Raw genomic sequence first — 17124 nt, forward strand, 5'->3', positions numbered from 1 at the left:
ATTTGCCAGTGTCCATCGGTAGATCTATCATTTGATTTAACGTTGTCCGTTTCAGTAAAAGCGACTCTACTTCTTCTGCTTTCTCGGGGGCATTCAGCTCGGAAATTAGCCAATGTATTTAACACCCATATTTTAAGGTTGCATGGAATAACAGGGAATATTGTCTTTGATAGAGGTACACGGTTTATCTCCAAATTGTACAAGGCGTTTTGCAATCTCCTTGGCGCCAGACTGCATTTTTTTCTTTATGTTACGATGGACAGGCAGAATAAGTAAACCAAATTTGGAATCAATAAGTAAAGTGTCATGTGCCAGAGAATCGCTTATATTGGCCAAAATATGTACCTTGGGCTGAGTTTGCCTATAATAAGAGTTTCCAATCATGTGCTGGGTCTATAACTTTCTTTTGTATTTACAGCAGACATGCAAAATCATTTTTCTTTTCCTCTAATTCTGATGCTTCCGATGCCAATTCTTTGTCTATGCAGGTGATCAAGATCCTGGGGAAAGTCCAAAAGAATTTAGCAAAACCCATTTCCTCCCGGAACTAAATTGCTAATAAAAATGTGCTCATAAAAGTGGTGGAATGAGTCCAAAATTTTGATCTCATAAAAGTGGACCAGGACATGGCAAGAGGATAGTTTCAGAAGGCACCTGACCAGGAACGTCCCTGAGAACAGGGCCCACTAATGTGGTGTATCGGGCCTACAGATCTCTTAAAACAACCCAGGATATTATATTTGTGGTGTCCTAGAAAAGGAAAATGTTTGTTCTTTTAATTCCAAAGTTGGCTTGCTCCGATGGACTAAACCTCCCCTAGAACAGTGTGCTGCCTTCAGACAATTGGAAACAGTAATAATGGGGGGTTTATAAATGCCATAATCTTTGACATGTGTTCCAAGTATTTATGGGAGGGGGTTACTCACTGGTTTTTGCTGCTGGAGGACATAAAAGAATGCCACGGTTGCGATAATAGAAGTTATATGTATAGATGAATGATTATCAAACCCTGACTTATGGAAGAGCTATAAAGGCAAAGGAATAAGGCAGCAGGGATACAGAGGCAACGCCCAGTGCATCATTCTTTTTCATATATATTTTAGCTTTTTATTATTTACAAGATATAAACATTCAACTATGGGCTCAATAAGGGTTGTACACATTCCATGTGTTCATTTGGTATAGATGGGATGCATAAAGGGCTTGGACAGATGGAGAGCTAAATTGCTGGTGGTAAGGGATAACACAGAGAGCGGCAGGGGAAACGTGGTCAAACATTATAAAACAGGGCCTGGTAGTTATGTAAATGTTCTTAACTGGAGACTGAGTGCTCTATATGCTTTATTGAACTTATCAAGGGGGATAGGTGAATGATATTTTTAATGGCTGCTAATGTATTTTATCAGTCTTCTCTAAGATTCTATTTCTTTTCAATTGATGATGTTTTTCTATGTATTCAATAATATTTTTATTGATTTGTGTGTTTTTATCCACGTGGGCTATTCCACTTTTCTGCATGCGTGTGTTTTTTTCCGATGTACTCAATTCCTTTTTAATAGATTTGAGTTGTTGCATAGCCTTAAGGTACTTTTATTGCTTTTTTGCTATGTATCTATACTGGAGAAATAAAAGCACAAAGGCCTCCCCGTCGGGGAATCGAACCCCGGTCTCCCGCGTGACAGGTGGGGATACTTACCACTATACTAACGAGGATTAGCTGCACAACCCCTCCGCCATTACGTCCTAGAAGACGTTTTTTTGCTACGTATACATTAATATTTCTAGTGACTTGCATGCTTATGAAAACTATTGAAATCATTAATGGATCCATCTGGTGGCCTACTCTTTTGCAAGCGTCAAAATCTATGCTTATTATTGTACAACATGCACAAAGTCAATTTATTTGAGACATTGCTCTAGTTATCATTTTCTCACTCTCCCAATCCCGATAATCTATGGACTAGCTGCACGGAAGCTCTGCCAATTCATCCTGGCAGTGAGTTCTTCCTATGCATACAGTAACATTTATAATGATTTTTATAGTTGATTTGCCAGTGTCCATCGGTAGATCTATCATTTGATTTAACGTTGTCCGTTTCAGTAAAAGCGACTCTACTTCTTCTGCTTTCTCGGGGGCATTCAGCTCGGAAATTAGCCAATGTATTTAACACCCATATTTTAAGGTTGCATGGAATAACAGGGAATATTGTCTTTGATAGAGGTACACGGTTTATCTCCAAATTGTACAAGGCGTTTTGCAATCTCCTTGGCGCCAGACTGCATTTTTTTCTTTATGTTACGATGGACAGGCAGAATAAGTAAACCAAATTTGGAATCAATAAGTAAAGTGTCATGTGCCAGAGAATCGCTTATATTGGCCAAAATATGTACCTTGGGCTGAGTTTGCCTATAATAAGAGTTTCCAATCATGTGCTGGGTCTATAACTTTCTTTTGTATTTACAGCAGACATGCAAAATCATTTTTCTTTTCCTCTAATTCTGATGCTTCCGATGCCAATTCTTTGTCTATGCAGGTGATCAAGATCCTGGGGAAAGTCCAAAAGAATTTAGCAAAACCCATTTCCTCCCGGAACTAAATTGCTAATAAAAATGTGCTCATAAAAGTGGTGGAATGAGTCCAAAATTTTGATCTCATAAAAGTGGACCAGGACATGGCAAGAGGATAGTTTCAGAAGGCACCTGACCAGGAACGTCCCTGAGAACAGGGCCCACTAATGTGGTGTATCGGGCCTACAGATCTCTTAAAACAACCCAGGATATTATATTTGTGGTGTCCTAGAAAAGGAAAATGTTTGTTCTTTTAATTCCAAAGTTGGCTTGCTCCGATGGACTAAACCTCCCCTAGAACAGTGTGCTGCCTTCAGACAATTGGAAACAGTAATAATGGGGGGTTTATAAATGCCATAATCTTTGACATGTGTTCCAAGTATTTATGGGAGGGGGTTACTCACTGGTTTTTGCTGCTGGAGGACATAAAAGAATGCCACGGTTGCGATAATAGAAGTTATATGTATAGATGAATGATTATCAAACCCTGACTTATGGAAGAGCTATAAAGGCAAAGGAATAAGGCAGCAGGGATACAGAGGCAACGCCCAGTGCATCATTCTTTTTCATATATATTTTAGCTTTTTATTATTTACAAGATATAAACATTCAACTATGGGCTCAATAAGGGTTGTACACATTCCATGTGTTCATTTGGTATAGATGGGATGCATAAAGGGCTTGGACAGATGGAGAGCTAAATTGCTGGTGGTAAGGGATAACACAGAGAGCGGCAGGGGAAACGTGGTCAAACATTATAAAACAGGGCCTGGTAGTTATGTAAATGTTCTTAACTGGAGACTGAGTGCTCTATATGCTTTATTGAACTTATCAAGGGGGATAGGTGAATGATATTTTTAATGGCTGCTAATGTATTTTATCAGTCTTCTCTAAGATTCTATTTCTTTTCAATTGATGATGTTTTTCTATGTATTCAATAATATTTTTATTGATTTGTGTGTTTTTATCCACGTGGGCTATTCCACTTTTCTGCATGCGTGTGTTTTTTTCCGATGTACTCAATTCCTTTTTAATAGATTTGAGTTGTTGCATAGCCTTAAGGTACTTTTATTGCTTTTTTGCTATGTATCTATACTGGAGAAATAAAAGCACAAAGGCCTCCCGGTCGGGGAATCGAACCCCGGTCTCTCGCGTGACAGGCGGGGATACTTACCACTATACTAACGAGGATTAGCTGCACAACCCCTCCGCCATTACGTCCTAGAAGACGTTTTTTTGCTACGTATACATTAATATTTCTAGTGACTTGCATGCTTATGAAAACTATTGAAATCATTAATGGATCCATCTGGGGGCCTACTCTTTTGCAAGCGTCAAAATCTATGCTTATTATTGTACAACATGCACAAAGTCAATTTATTTGAGACATTGCTCTAGTTATCATTTTCTCACTCTCCCAATCCCGATAATCTATGGACTAGCTGCACGGAAGCTCTGCCAATTCATCCTGGCAGTGAGTTCTTCCTATGCATACAGTAACATTTATAATGATTTTTATAGTTGATTTGCCAGTGTCCATCGGTAGATCTATCATTTGATTTAACGTTGTCCGTTTCAGTAAAAGCGACTCTACTTCTTCTGCTTTCTCGGGTGCATTCAGCTCGGAAATTAGCCAATGTATTTAACACCCATATTTTAAGGTTGCATGGAATAACAGGGAATATTGTCTTTGATAGAGGTACACGGTTTATCTCCAAATTGTACAAGGCGTTTTGCAATCTCCTTGGCGCCAGACTGCATTTTTTTCTTTATGTTACGATGGACAGGCAGAATAAGTAAACCAAATTTGGAATCAATAAGTAAAGTGTCATGTGCCAGAGAATCGCTTATATTGGCCAAAATATGTACCTTGGGCTGAGTTTGCCTATAATAAGAGTTTCCAATCATGTGCTGGGTCTATAACTTTCTTTTGTATTTACAGCAGACATGCAAAATCATTTTTCTTTTCCTCTAATTCTGATGCTTCCGATGCCAATTCTTTGTCTATGCAGGTGATCAAGATCCTGGGGAAAGTCCAAAAGAATTTAGCAAAACCCATTTCCTCCCGGAACTAAATTGCTAATAAAAATGTGCTCATAAAAGTGGTGGAATGAGTCCAAAATTTTGATCTCATAAAAGTGGACCAGGACATGGCAAGAGGATAGTTTCAGAAGGCACCTGACCAGGAACGTCCCTGAGAACAGGGCCCACTAATGTGGTGTATCGGGCCTACAGATCTCTTAAAACAACCCAGGATATTATATTTGTGGTGTCCTAGAAAAGGAAAATGTTTGTTCTTTTAATTCCAAAGTTGGCTTGCACCGATGGACTAAACCTCCCCTAGAACAGTGTGCTGCCTTCAGACAATTGGAAACAGTAATAATGGGGGGTTTATAAATGCCGTAATCTTTGACATGTGTTTCAAGTATTTATGGGAGGGGGTTACTCACTGGTTTTTGCTGCTGGAGGACATAAAAGAATGCCACGGTTGCGATAATAGAAGTTATATGTATAGATGAATGATTATCAAACCCTGACTTATGGAAGAGCTATAAAGGCAAAGGAATAAGGCAGCAGGGATACAGAGGCAACGCCCAGTGCATCATTCTTTTTCATATATATTTTAGCTTTTTATTATTTACAAGATATAAACATTCAACTATGGGCTCAATAAGGGTTGTACACATTCCATGTGTTCATTTGGTATAGATGGGATGCATAAAGGGCTTGGACAGATGGAGAGCTAAATTGCTGGTGGTAAGGGATAACACAGAGAGCGGCAGGGGAAACGTGGTCAAACATTATAAAACAGGGCCTGGTAGTTATGTAAATGTTCTTAACTGGAGACTGAGTGCTCTATATGCTTTATTGAACTTATCAAGGGGGATAGGTGAATGATATTTTTAATGGCTGCTAATGTATTTTATCAGTCTTCTCTAAGATTCTATTTCTTTTCAATTGATGATGTTTTTCTATGTATTCAATAATATTTTTATTGATTTGTGTGTTTTTATCCACGTGGGCTATTCCACTTTTCTGCATGCGTGTGTTTTTTTCCGATGTACTCAATTCCTTTTTAATAGATTTGAGTTGTTGCATAGCCTTAAGGTACTTTTATTGCTTTTTTGCTATGTATCTATACTGGAGAAATAAAAGCACAAAGGCCTCCCCGTCGGGGAATCGAACCCCGGTCTCCCGCGTGACAGGCGGGGATACTTACCACTATACTAACGAGGATTAGCTGCACAACCCCTCCGCCATTACGTCCTAGAAGACGTTTTTTTGCTACGTATACATTAATATTTCTAGTGACTTGCATGCTTATGAAAACTATTGAAATCATTAATGGATCCATCTGGTGGCCTACTCTTTTGCAAGCGTCAAAATCTATGCTTATTATTGTACAACATGCACAAAGTCAATTTATTTGAGACATTGCTCTAGTTATCATTTTCTCACTCTCCCAATCCCGATAATCTATGGACTAGCTGCACGGAAGCTCTGCCAATTCATCCTGGCAGTGAGTTCTTCCTATGCATACAGTAACATTTATAATGATTTTTATAGTTGATTTGCCAGTGTCCATCGGTAGATCTATCATTTGATTTAACGTTGTCCGTTTCAGTAAAAGCGACTCTACTTCTTCTGCTTTCTCGGGTGCATTCAGCTCGGAAATTAGCCAATGTATTTAACACCCATATTTTAAGGTTGCATGGAATAACAGGGAATATTGTCTTTGATAGAGGTACACGGTTTATCTCCAAATTGTACAAGGCGTTTTGCAATCTCCTTGGCGCCAGACTGCATTTTTTTCTTTATGTTACGATGGACAGGCAGAATAAGTAAACCAAATTTGGAATCAATAAGTAAAGTGTCATGTGCCAGAGAATCGCTTATATTGGCCAAAATATGTACCTTGGGCTGAGTTTGCCTATAATAAGAGTTTCCAATCATGTGCTGGGTCTATAACTTTCTTTTGTATTTACAGCAGACATGCAAAATCATTTTTCTTTTCCTCTAATTCTGATGCTTCCGATGCCAATTCTTTGTCTATGCAGGTGATCAAGATCCTGGGGAAAGTCCAAAAGAATTTAGCAAAACCCATTTCCTCCCGGAACTAAATTGCTACTAAAAAATGTGCTCATAAAAGTGGTGGAATGAGTCCAAAATTTTGATCTCATAAAAGTGGACCAGGACATGGCAAGAGGATAGTTTCAGAAGGCACCTGACCAGGAACGTCCCTGAGAACAGGGCCCACTAATGTGGTGTATCGGGCCTACAGATCTCTTAAAACAACCCAGGATATTATATTTGTGGTGTCCTAGAAAAGGAAAATGTTTGTTCTTTTAATTCCAAAGTTGGCTTGCACCGATGGACTAAACCTCCCCTAGAACAGTGTGCTGCCTTCAGACAATTGGAAACAGTAATAATGGGGGGTTTATAAATGCCGTAATCTTTGACATGTGTTTCAAGTATTTATGGGAGGGGGTTACTCACTGGTTTTTGCTGCTGGAGGACATAAAAGAATGCCACGGTTGCGATAATAGAAGTTATATGTATAGATGAATGATTATCAAACCCTGACTTATGGAAGAGCTATAAAGGCAAAGGAATAAGGCAGCAGGGATACAGAGGCAACGCCCAGTGCATCATTCTTTTTCATATATATTTTAGCTTTTTATTATTTACAAGATATAAACATTCAACTATGGGCTCAATAAGGGTTGTACACATTCCATGTGTTCATTTGGTATAGATGGGATGCATAAAGGGCTTGGACAGATGGAGAGCTAAATTGCTGGTGGTAAGGGATAACACAGAGAGCGGCAGGGGAAACGTGGTCAAACATTATAAAACAGGGCCTGGTAGTTATGTAAATGTTCTTAACTGGAGACTGAGTGCTCTATATGCTTTGTTGAACTTATCAAGGGGGATAGGTGAATGATATTTTTAATGGCTGCTAATGTATTTTATCAGTCTTCTCTAAGATTCTATTTCTTTTCAATTGATGATGTTTTTCTATGTATTCAATAATATTTTTATTGATTTGTGTGTTTTTATCCACGTGGGCTATTCCACTTTTCTGCATGCGTGTGTTTTTTTCCGATGTACTCAATTCCTTTTTAATAGATTTGAGTTGTTGCATAGCCTTAAGGTACTTTTATTGCTTTTTTGCTATGTATCTATACTGGAGAAATAAAAGCACAAAGGCCTCCCCGTCGGGGAATCGAACCCCGGTCTCCCGCGTGACAGGCGGGGATACTTACCACTATACTAACAAGGATTAGCTGCACAACCCCTCCGCCATTACGTCCTAGAAGACGTTTTTTTGCTATGTATACATTAATATTTCTAGTGACTTGCATGCTTATGAAAACTATTGAAATCATTAATGGATCCATCTGGTGGCCTACTCTTTTGCAAGCGTCAAAATCTATGCTTATTATTGTACAACATGCACAAAGTCAATTTATTTGAGACATTGCTCTAGTTATCATTTTCTCACTCTCCCAATCCCGATAATCTATGGACTAGCTGCACGGAAGCTCTGCCAATTCATCCTGGCAGTGAGTTCTTCCTATGCATACAGTAACATTTATAATGATTTTTATAGTTGATTTGCCAGTGTCCATCGGTAGATCTATCATTTGATTTAACGTTGTCCGTTTCAGTAAAAGCGACTCTACTTCTTCTGCTTTCTCGGGTGCATTCAGCTCGGAAATTAGCCAATGTATTTAACACCCATATTTTAAGGTTGCATGGAATAACAGGGAATATTGTCTTTGATAGAGGTACACGGTTTATCTCCAAATTGTACAAGGCGTTTTGCAATCTCCTTGGCGCCAGACTGCATTTTTTTCTTTATGTTACGATGGACAGGCAGAATAAGTAAACCAAATTTGGAATCAATAAGTAAAGTGTCATGTGCCAGAGAATCGCTTATATTGGCCAAAATATGTACCTTGGGCTGAGTTTGCCTATAATAAGAGTTTCCAATCATGTGCTGGGTCTATAACTTTCTTTTGTATTTACAGCAGACATGCAAAATCATTTTTCTTTTCCTCTAATTCTGATGCTTCCGATGCCAATTCTTTGTCTATGCAGGTGATCAAGATCCTGGGGAAAGTCCAAAAGAATTTAGCAAAACCCATTTCCTCCCGGAACTAAATTGCTAATAAAAATGTGCTCATAAAAGTGGTGGAATGAGTCCAAAATTTTGATCTCATAAAAGTGGACCAGGACATGGCAAGAGGATAGTTTCAGAAGGCACCTGACCAGGAACGTCCCTGAGAACAGGGCCCACTAATGTGGTGTATCGGGCCTACAGATCTCTTAAAACAACCCAGGATATTATATTTGTGGTGTCCTAGAAAAGGAAAATGTTTGTTCTTTTAATTCCAAAGTTGGCTTGCACCGATGGACTAAACCTCCCCTAGAACAGTGTGCTGCCTTCAGACAATTGGAAACAGTAATAATGGGGGGTTTATAAATGCCGTAATCTTTGACATGTGTTTCAAGTATTTATGGGAGGGGATTACTCACTGGTTTTTGCTGCTGGAGGACATAAAAGAATGCCACGGTTGCGATAATAGAAGTTATATGTATAGATGAATGATTATCAAACCCTGACTTATGGAAGAGCTATAAAGGCAAAGGAATAAGGCAGCAGGGATACAGAGGCAACGCCCAGTGCATCATTCTTTTTCATATATATTTTAGCTTTTTATTATTTACAAGATATAAACATTCAACTATGGGCTCAATAAGGGTTGTACACATTCCATGTGTTCATTTGGTATAGATGGGATGCATAAAGGGCTTGGACAGATGGAGAGCTAAATTGCTGGTGGTAAGGGATAACACAGAGAGCGGCAGGGGAAACGTGGTCAAACATTATAAAACAGGGCCTGGTAGTTATGTAAATGTTCTTAACTGGAGACTGAGTGCTCTATATGCTTTGTTGAACTTATCAAGGGGGATAGGTGAATGATATTTTTAATGGCTGCTAATGTATTTTATCAGTCTTCTCTAAGATTCTATTTCTTTTCAATTGATGATGTTTTTCTATGTATTCAATAATATTTTTATTGATTTGTGTGTTTTTATCCACGTGGGCTATTCCACTTTTCTGCATGCGTGTGTTTTTTTCCGATGTACTCAATTCCTTTTTAATAGATTTGAGTTGTTGCATAGCCTTAAGGTACTTTTATTGCTTTTTTGCTATGTATCTATACTGGAGAAATAAAAGCACAAAGGCCTCCCCGTCGGGGAATCAAACCCCGGTCTCCCGCGTGACAGGCGGGGATACTTACCACTATACTAACGAGGATTAGCTGCACAACCCCTCCGCCATTACGTCCTAGAAGACGTTTTTTTTGCTACGTATACATTAATATTTCTAGTGACTTGCATGCTTATGAAAACTATTGAAATCATTAATGGATCCATCTGGTGGCCTACTCTTTTGCAAGCGTCAAAATCTATGCTTATTATTGTACAACATGCACAAAGTCAATTTATTTGAGACATTGCTCTAGTTATCATTTTCTCACTCTCCCAATCCCGATAATCTATGGACTAGCTGCACGGAAGCTCTGCCAATTCATCCTGGCAGTGAGTTCTTCCTATGCATACAGTAACATTTATAATGATTTTTATAGTTGATTTGCCAGTGTCCATCGGTAGATCTATCATTTGATTTAACGTTGTCCGTTTCAGTAAAAGCGACTCTACTTCTTCTGCTTTCTCGGGTGCATTCAGCTCGGAAATTAGCCAATGTATTTAACACCCATATTTTAAGGTTGCATGGAATAACAGGGAATATTGTCTTTGATAGAGGTACACGGTTTATCTCCAAATTGTACAAGGCGTTTTGCAATCTCCTTGGCGCCAGACTGCATTTTTTTCTTTATGTTACGATGGACAGGCAGAATAAGTAAACCAAATTTGGAATCAATAAGTAAAGTGTCATGTGCCAGAGAATCGCTTATATTGGCCAAAATATGTACCTTGGGCTGAGTTTGCCTATAATAAGAGTTTCCAATCATGTGCTGGGTCTATAACTTTCTTTTGTATTTACAGCAGACATGCAAAATCATTTTTCTTTTCCTCTAATTCTGATGCTTCCGATGCCAATTCTTTGTCTATGCAGGTGATCAAGATCCTGGGGAAAGTCCAAAAGAATTTAGCAAAACCCATTTCCTCCCGGAACTAAATTGCTAATAAAAATGTGCTCATAAAAGTGGTGGAATGAGTCCAAAATTTTGATCTCATAAAAGTGGACCAGGACATGGCAAGAGGATAGTTTCAGAAGGCACCTGACCAGGAACGTCCCTGAGAACAGGGCCCACTAATGTGGTGTATCGGGCCTACAGATCTCTTAAAACAACCCAGGATATTATATTTGTGGTGTCCTAGAAAAGGAAAATGTTTGTTCTTTTAATTCCAAAGTTGGCTTGCACCGATGGACTAAACCTCCCCTAGAACAGTGTGCTGCCTTCAGACAATTGGAAACAGTAATAATGGGGGGTTTATAAATGCCGTAATCTTTGACATGTGTTCCAAGTATTTATGGGAGGGGGTTACTCACTGGTTTTTGCTGCTGGAGGACATAAAAGAATGCCACGGTTGCGATAATAGAAGTTATATGTATAGATGAATGATTATCAAACCCTGACTTATGGAAGAGCTATAAAGGCAAAGGAATAAGGCAGCAGGGATACAGAGGCAACGCCCAGTGCATCATTCTTTTTCATATATATTTTAGCTTTTTATTATTTACAAGATATAAACATTCAACTATGGGCTCAATAAGGGTTGTACACATTCCATGTGTTCATTTGGTATAGATGGGATGCATAAAGGGCTTGGACAGATGGAGAGCTAAATTGCTGGTGGTAAGGGATAACACAGAGAGCGGCAGGGGAAACGTGGTCAAACATTATAAAACAGGGCCTGGTAGTTATGTAAATGTTCTTAACTGGAGACTGAGTGCTCTATATGCTTTATTGAACTTATCAAGGGGGATAGGTGAATGATATTTTTAATGGCTGCTAATGTATTTTATCAGTCTTCTCTAAGATTCTATTTCTTTTCAATTGATGATGTTTTTCTATGTATTCAATAATATTTTTATTGATTTGTGTGTTTTTATCCACGTGGGCTATTCCACTTTTCTGCATGCGTGTGTTTTTTTCCGATGTACTCAATTCCTTTTTAATAGATTTGAGTTGTTGCATAGCCTTAAGGTACTTTTATTGCTTTTTTGCTATGTATCTATACTGGAGAAATAAAAGCACAAAGGCCTCCCCGTCGGGGAATCGAACCCCGGTCTCCCGCGTGACAGGCAGGGATACTTACCACTATACTAACGAGGATTAGCTGCACAACCCCTCCGCCATTACGTCCTAGAAGACGTTTTTTTTTGCTACGTATACATTAATATTTCTAGTGACTTGCATGCTTATGAAAACTATTGAAATCATTAATGGATCCATCTGGTGGCCTACTCTTTTGCAAGCGTCAAAATCTATGCTTATTATTGTACAACATGCACAAAGTCAATTTATTTGAGACATTGCTCTAGTTATCATTTTCTCACTCTCCCAATCCCGATAATCTATGGACTAGCTGCACGGAAGCTCTGCCAATTCATCCTGGCAGTGAGTTCTTCCTATGCATACAGTAACATTTATAATGATTTTTATAGTTGATTTGCCAGTGTCCATCGGTAGATCTATCATTTGATTTAACGTTGTCCGTTTCAGTAAAAGCGACTCTACTTCTTCTGCTTTCTCGGGTGCATTCAGCTCGGAAATTAGCCAATGTATTTAACACCCATATTTTAAGGTTGCATGGAATAACAGGGAATATTGTCTTTGATAGAGGTACACGGTTTATCTCCAAATTGTACAAGGCGTTTTGCAATCTCCTTGGCGCCAGACTGCATTTTTTTCTTTATGTTACGATGGACAGGCAGAATAAGTAAACCAAATTTGGAATCAATAAGTAAAGTGTCATGTGCCAGAGAATCGCTTATATTGGCCAAAATATGTACCTTGGGCTGAGTTTGCCTATAATAAGAGTTTCCAATCATGTGCTGGGTCTATAACTTTCTTTTGTATTTACAGCAGACATGCAAAATCATTTTTCTTTTCCTCTAATTCTGATGCTTCCGATGCCAATTCTTTGTCTATGCAGGTGATCAAGATCCTGGGGAAAGTCCAAAAGAATTTAGCAAAACCCATTTCCTCCCGGAACTAAATTGCTAATAAAAATGTGCTCATAAAAGTGGTGGAATGAGTCCAAAATTTTGATCTCATAAAAGTGGACCAGGACATGGCAAGAGGATAGTTTCAGAAGGCACCTGACCAGGAACGTCCCTGAGAACAGGGCCCACTAATGTGGTGTATCGGGCCTACAGATCTCTTAAAACAACCCAGGATATTATATTTGTGGTGTCCTAGAAAAGGAAAATGTTTGTTCTTTTAATTCCAAAGTTGGCTTGCACCGATGGACTAAACCTCCCCTAGAACAGTGTGCTGCCTTCAGACAATTGGAAACAGTAATAATGGGGGGTTTATAAATGCCGTAATCTTTGACATGTGTTCCAAGTATTTATGGGAGGGGGTTACTCACTGGTTTTTGCTGCTGGAGGACATAAAAGAATGCCACGGTTGCGATAATAGAAGTTATATGTATAGATGAATGATTATCAAACCCTGACTTATGGAAGAGCTATAAAGGCAAAGGAATAAGGCAGCAGGGATACAGAGGCAACGCCCAGTGCATCATTCTTTTTCATATATATTTTAGCTTTTTATTATTTACAAGATATAAACATTCAACTATGGGCTCAATAAGGGTTGTACACATTCCATGTGTTCATTTGGTATAGATGGGATGCATAAAGGGCTTGGACAGATGGAGAGCTAAATTGCTGGTGGTAAGGGATAACACAGAGAGCGGCAGGGGAAACGTGGTCAAACATTATAAAACAGGGCCTGGTAGTTATGTAAATGTTCTTAACTGGAGACTGAGTGCTCTATATGCTTTATTGAACTTATCAAGGGGGATAGGTGAATGATATTTTTAATGGCTGCTAATGTATTTTATCAGTCTTCTCTAAGATTCTATTTCTTTTCAATTGATGATGTTTTTCTATGTATTCAATAATATTTTTATTGATTTGTGTGTTTTTATCCACGTGGGCTATTCCACTTTTCTGCATGCGTGTGTTTTTTTCCGATGTACTCAATTCCTTTTTAATAGATTTGAGTTGTTGCATAGCCTTAAGGTACTTTTATTGCTTTTTTGCTATGTATCTATACTGGAGAAATAAAAGCACAAAGGCCTCCCCGTCGGGGAATCGAACCCCGGTCTCCCGCGTGACAGGCAGGGATACTTACCACTATACTAACGAGGATTAGCTGCACAACCCCTCCGCCATTACGTCCTAGAAGACGTTTTTTTTTGCTACGTATACATTAATATTTCTAGTGACTTGCATGCTTATGAAAACTATTGAAATCATTAATGGATCCATCTGGTGGCCTACTCTTTTGCAAGCGTCAAAATCTATGCTTATTATTGTACAACATGCACAAAGTCAATTTATTTGAGACATTGCTCTAGTTATCATTTTCTCACTCTCCCAATCCCGATAATCTATGGACTAGCTGCACGGAAGCTCTGCCAATTCATCCTGGCAGTGAGTTCTTCCTATGCATACAGTAACATTTATAATGATTTTTATAGTTGATTTGCCAGTGTCCATCGGTAGATCTATCATTTGATTTAACGTTGTCCGTTTCAGTAAAAGCGACTCTACTTCTTCTGCTTTCTCGGGTGCATTCAGCTCGGAAATTAGCCAATGTATTTAACACCCATATTTTAAGGTTGCATGGAATAACAGGGAATATTGTCTTTGATAGAGGTACACGGTTTATCTCCAAATTGTACAAGGCGTTTTGCAATCTCCTTGGTGCCAGACTGCATTTTTTTCTTTATGTTACGATGGACAGGCAGAATAAGTAAACCAAATTTGGAATCAATAAGTAAAGTGTCATGTGCCAGAGAATCGCTTATATTGGCCAAAATATGTACCTTGGGCTGAGTTTGCCTATAATAAGAGTTTCCAATCATGTGCTGGGTCTATAACTTTCTTTTGTATTTACAGCAGACATGCAAAATCATTTTTCTTTTCCTCTAATTCTGATGCTTCCGATGCCAATTCTTTGTCTATGCAGGTGATCAAGATCCTGGGGAAAGTCCAAAAGAATTTAGCAAAACCCATTTCCTCCCGGAACTAAATTGCTAATAAAAATGTGCTCATAAAAGTGGTGGAATGAGTCCAAAATTTTGATCTCATAAAAGTGGACCAGGACATGGCAAGAGGATAGTTTCAGAAGGCACCTGACCAGGAACGTCCCTGAGAACAGGGCCCACTAATGTGGTGTATCGGGCCTACAGATCTCTTAAAACAACCCAGGATATTATATTTGTGGTGTCCTAGAAAAGGAAAATGTTTGTTCTTTTAATTCCAAAGTTGGCTTGCACCGATGGACTAAACCTCCCCTAGAACAGTGTGCTGCCTTCAGACAATTGGAAACAGTAATAATGGGGGGTTTATAAATGCCGTAATCTTTGACATGTGTTCCAAGTATTTATGGGAGGGGGTTACTCACTGGTTTTTGCTGCTGGGGGACATAAAAGAATGCCACGGTTGCGATAATAGAAGTTATATGTATAGATGAATGATTATCAAACCCTGACTTATGGAAGAGCTATAAAGGCAAAGGAATAAGGCAGCAGGGATACAGAGGCAACGCCCAGTGCATCATTCTTTTTCATATATATTTTAGCTTTTTATTATTTACAAGATATAAACATTCAACTATGGGCTCAATAAGGGTTGTACACATTCCATGTGTTCATTTGGTATAGATGGGATGCATAAAGGGCTTGGACAGATGGAGAGCTAAATTGCTGGTGGTAAGGGATAACACAGAGAGCGGCAGGGGAAACGTGGTCAAACATTATAAAACAGGGCCTGGTAGTTATGTAAATGTTCTTAACTGGAGACTGAGTGCTCTATATGCTTTATTGAACTTATCAAGGGGGATAGGTGAATGATATTTTTAATGGCTGCTAATGTATTTTATCAGTCTTCTCTAAGATTCTATTTCTTTTCAATTGATGATGTTTTTCTATGTATTCAATAATATTTTTATTGATTTGTGTGTTTTTATCCACGTGGGCTATTCCACTTTTCTGCATGCGTGTGTTTTTTTCCGATGTACTCAATTCCTTTTTAATAGATTTGAGTTGTTGCATAGCCTTAAGGTACTTTTATTGCTTTTTTGCTATGTATCTATACTGGAGAAATAAAAGCACAAAGGCCTCCCGGTCGGGGAATCGAACCCCAGTCTCCCGCGTGACAGGCGGGGATACTTACCACTATACTAACGAGGATTAGCTGCACAACCCCTCCGCCATTACGTCCTAGAAGACGTTTTTTTGCTACGTATACATTAATATTTCTAGTGACTTGCATGCTTATGAAAACTATTGAAATCATTAATGGATCCATCTGGTGGCCTACTCTTTTGCAAGCGTCAAAATCTATGCTTATTATTGTACAACATGCACAAAGTCAATTTATTTGAGACATTGCTCTAGTTATCATTTTCTCACTCTCCCAATCCCGATAATCTATGGACTAGCTGCACGGAAGCTCTGCCAATTCATCCTGGCAGTGAGTTCTTCCTATGCATACAGTAACATTTATAATGATTTTTATAGTTGATTTGCCAGTGTCCATCGGTAGATCTATCATTTGATTTAACGTTGTCCGTTTCAGTAAAAGCGACTCTACTTCTTCTGCTTTCTCGGGTGCATTCAGCTCGGAAATTAGCCAATGTATTTAACACCCATATTTTAAGGTTGCATGGAATAACAGGGAATATTGTCTTTGATAGAGGTACACGGTTTATCTCCAAATTGTACAAGGCGTTTTGCAATCTCCTTGGCGCCAGACTGCATTTTTTTCTTTATGTTACGATGGACAGGCAGAATAAGTAAACCAAATTTGGAATCAATAAGTAAAGTGTCATGTGCCAGAGAATCGCTTATATTGGCCAAAATATGTACCTTGGGCTGAGTTTGCCTATAATAAGAGTTTCCAATCATGTGCTGGGTCTATAACTTTCTTTTGTATTTACAGCAGACATGCAAAATCATTTTTCTTTTCCTCTAATTCTGATGCTTCCGATGCCAATTCTTTGTCTATGCAGGTGATCAAGATCCTGGGGAAAGTCCAAAAGAATTTAGCAAAACCCATTTCCTCCCGGAACTAAATTGCTAATAAAAATGTGCTCATAAAAGTGGTGGAATGAGTCCAAAATTTTGATCTCATAAAAGTGGACCAGGACATGGCAAGAGGATAGTTTCAGAAGGCACCTGACCAGGAACGTCCCTGAGAACAGGGCCCACTAATGTGGTGTATCGGGCCTACAGATCTCTTAAAACAACCCAGGATATTATATTTGTGGTGTC

At 38.8% G+C, this 17124-nt stretch overlaps 6 non-coding genes across 6 annotated transcripts; all 6 read right to left on the bottom strand.

The window, feature by feature from the left end:
* Positions 1 to 1641: 1641 nt before the first annotated feature.
* On the bottom strand, positions 1642 to 1713 carry TRNAD-GUC (transfer RNA aspartic acid (anticodon GUC)). The gene has a single exon. It is a non-coding gene; the product is annotated as a tRNA-Asp (tRNA).
* Positions 1714 to 5733: 4020 nt separating this feature from the next.
* TRNAD-GUC (transfer RNA aspartic acid (anticodon GUC)) lies at positions 5734 to 5805 on the bottom strand. The gene has a single exon. It is a non-coding gene; the product is annotated as a tRNA-Asp (tRNA).
* Positions 5806 to 7780: 1975 nt separating this feature from the next.
* Positions 7781 to 7852, bottom strand: TRNAD-GUC (transfer RNA aspartic acid (anticodon GUC)). The gene has a single exon. It is a non-coding gene; the product is annotated as a tRNA-Asp (tRNA).
* Positions 7853 to 9826: 1974 nt separating this feature from the next.
* TRNAD-GUC (transfer RNA aspartic acid (anticodon GUC)) lies at positions 9827 to 9898 on the bottom strand. The gene has a single exon. It is a non-coding gene; the product is annotated as a tRNA-Asp (tRNA).
* Positions 9899 to 11873: 1975 nt separating this feature from the next.
* On the bottom strand, positions 11874 to 11945 carry TRNAD-GUC (transfer RNA aspartic acid (anticodon GUC)). Its single transcript has one exon. It is a non-coding gene; the product is annotated as a tRNA-Asp (tRNA).
* A 1976-nt stretch (positions 11946 to 13921) lies between these two features.
* TRNAD-GUC (transfer RNA aspartic acid (anticodon GUC)) lies at positions 13922 to 13993 on the bottom strand. The gene has a single exon. It is a non-coding gene; the product is annotated as a tRNA-Asp (tRNA).
* Positions 13994 to 17124: the final 3131 nt, after the last annotated feature.

Source organism: Mixophyes fleayi, chromosome 1 (genome assembly GCF_038048845.1).
Source record: "Mixophyes fleayi isolate aMixFle1 chromosome 1, aMixFle1.hap1, whole genome shotgun sequence".
NCBI lineage: Eukaryota > Metazoa > Chordata > Amphibia > Anura > Limnodynastidae > Mixophyes > Mixophyes fleayi.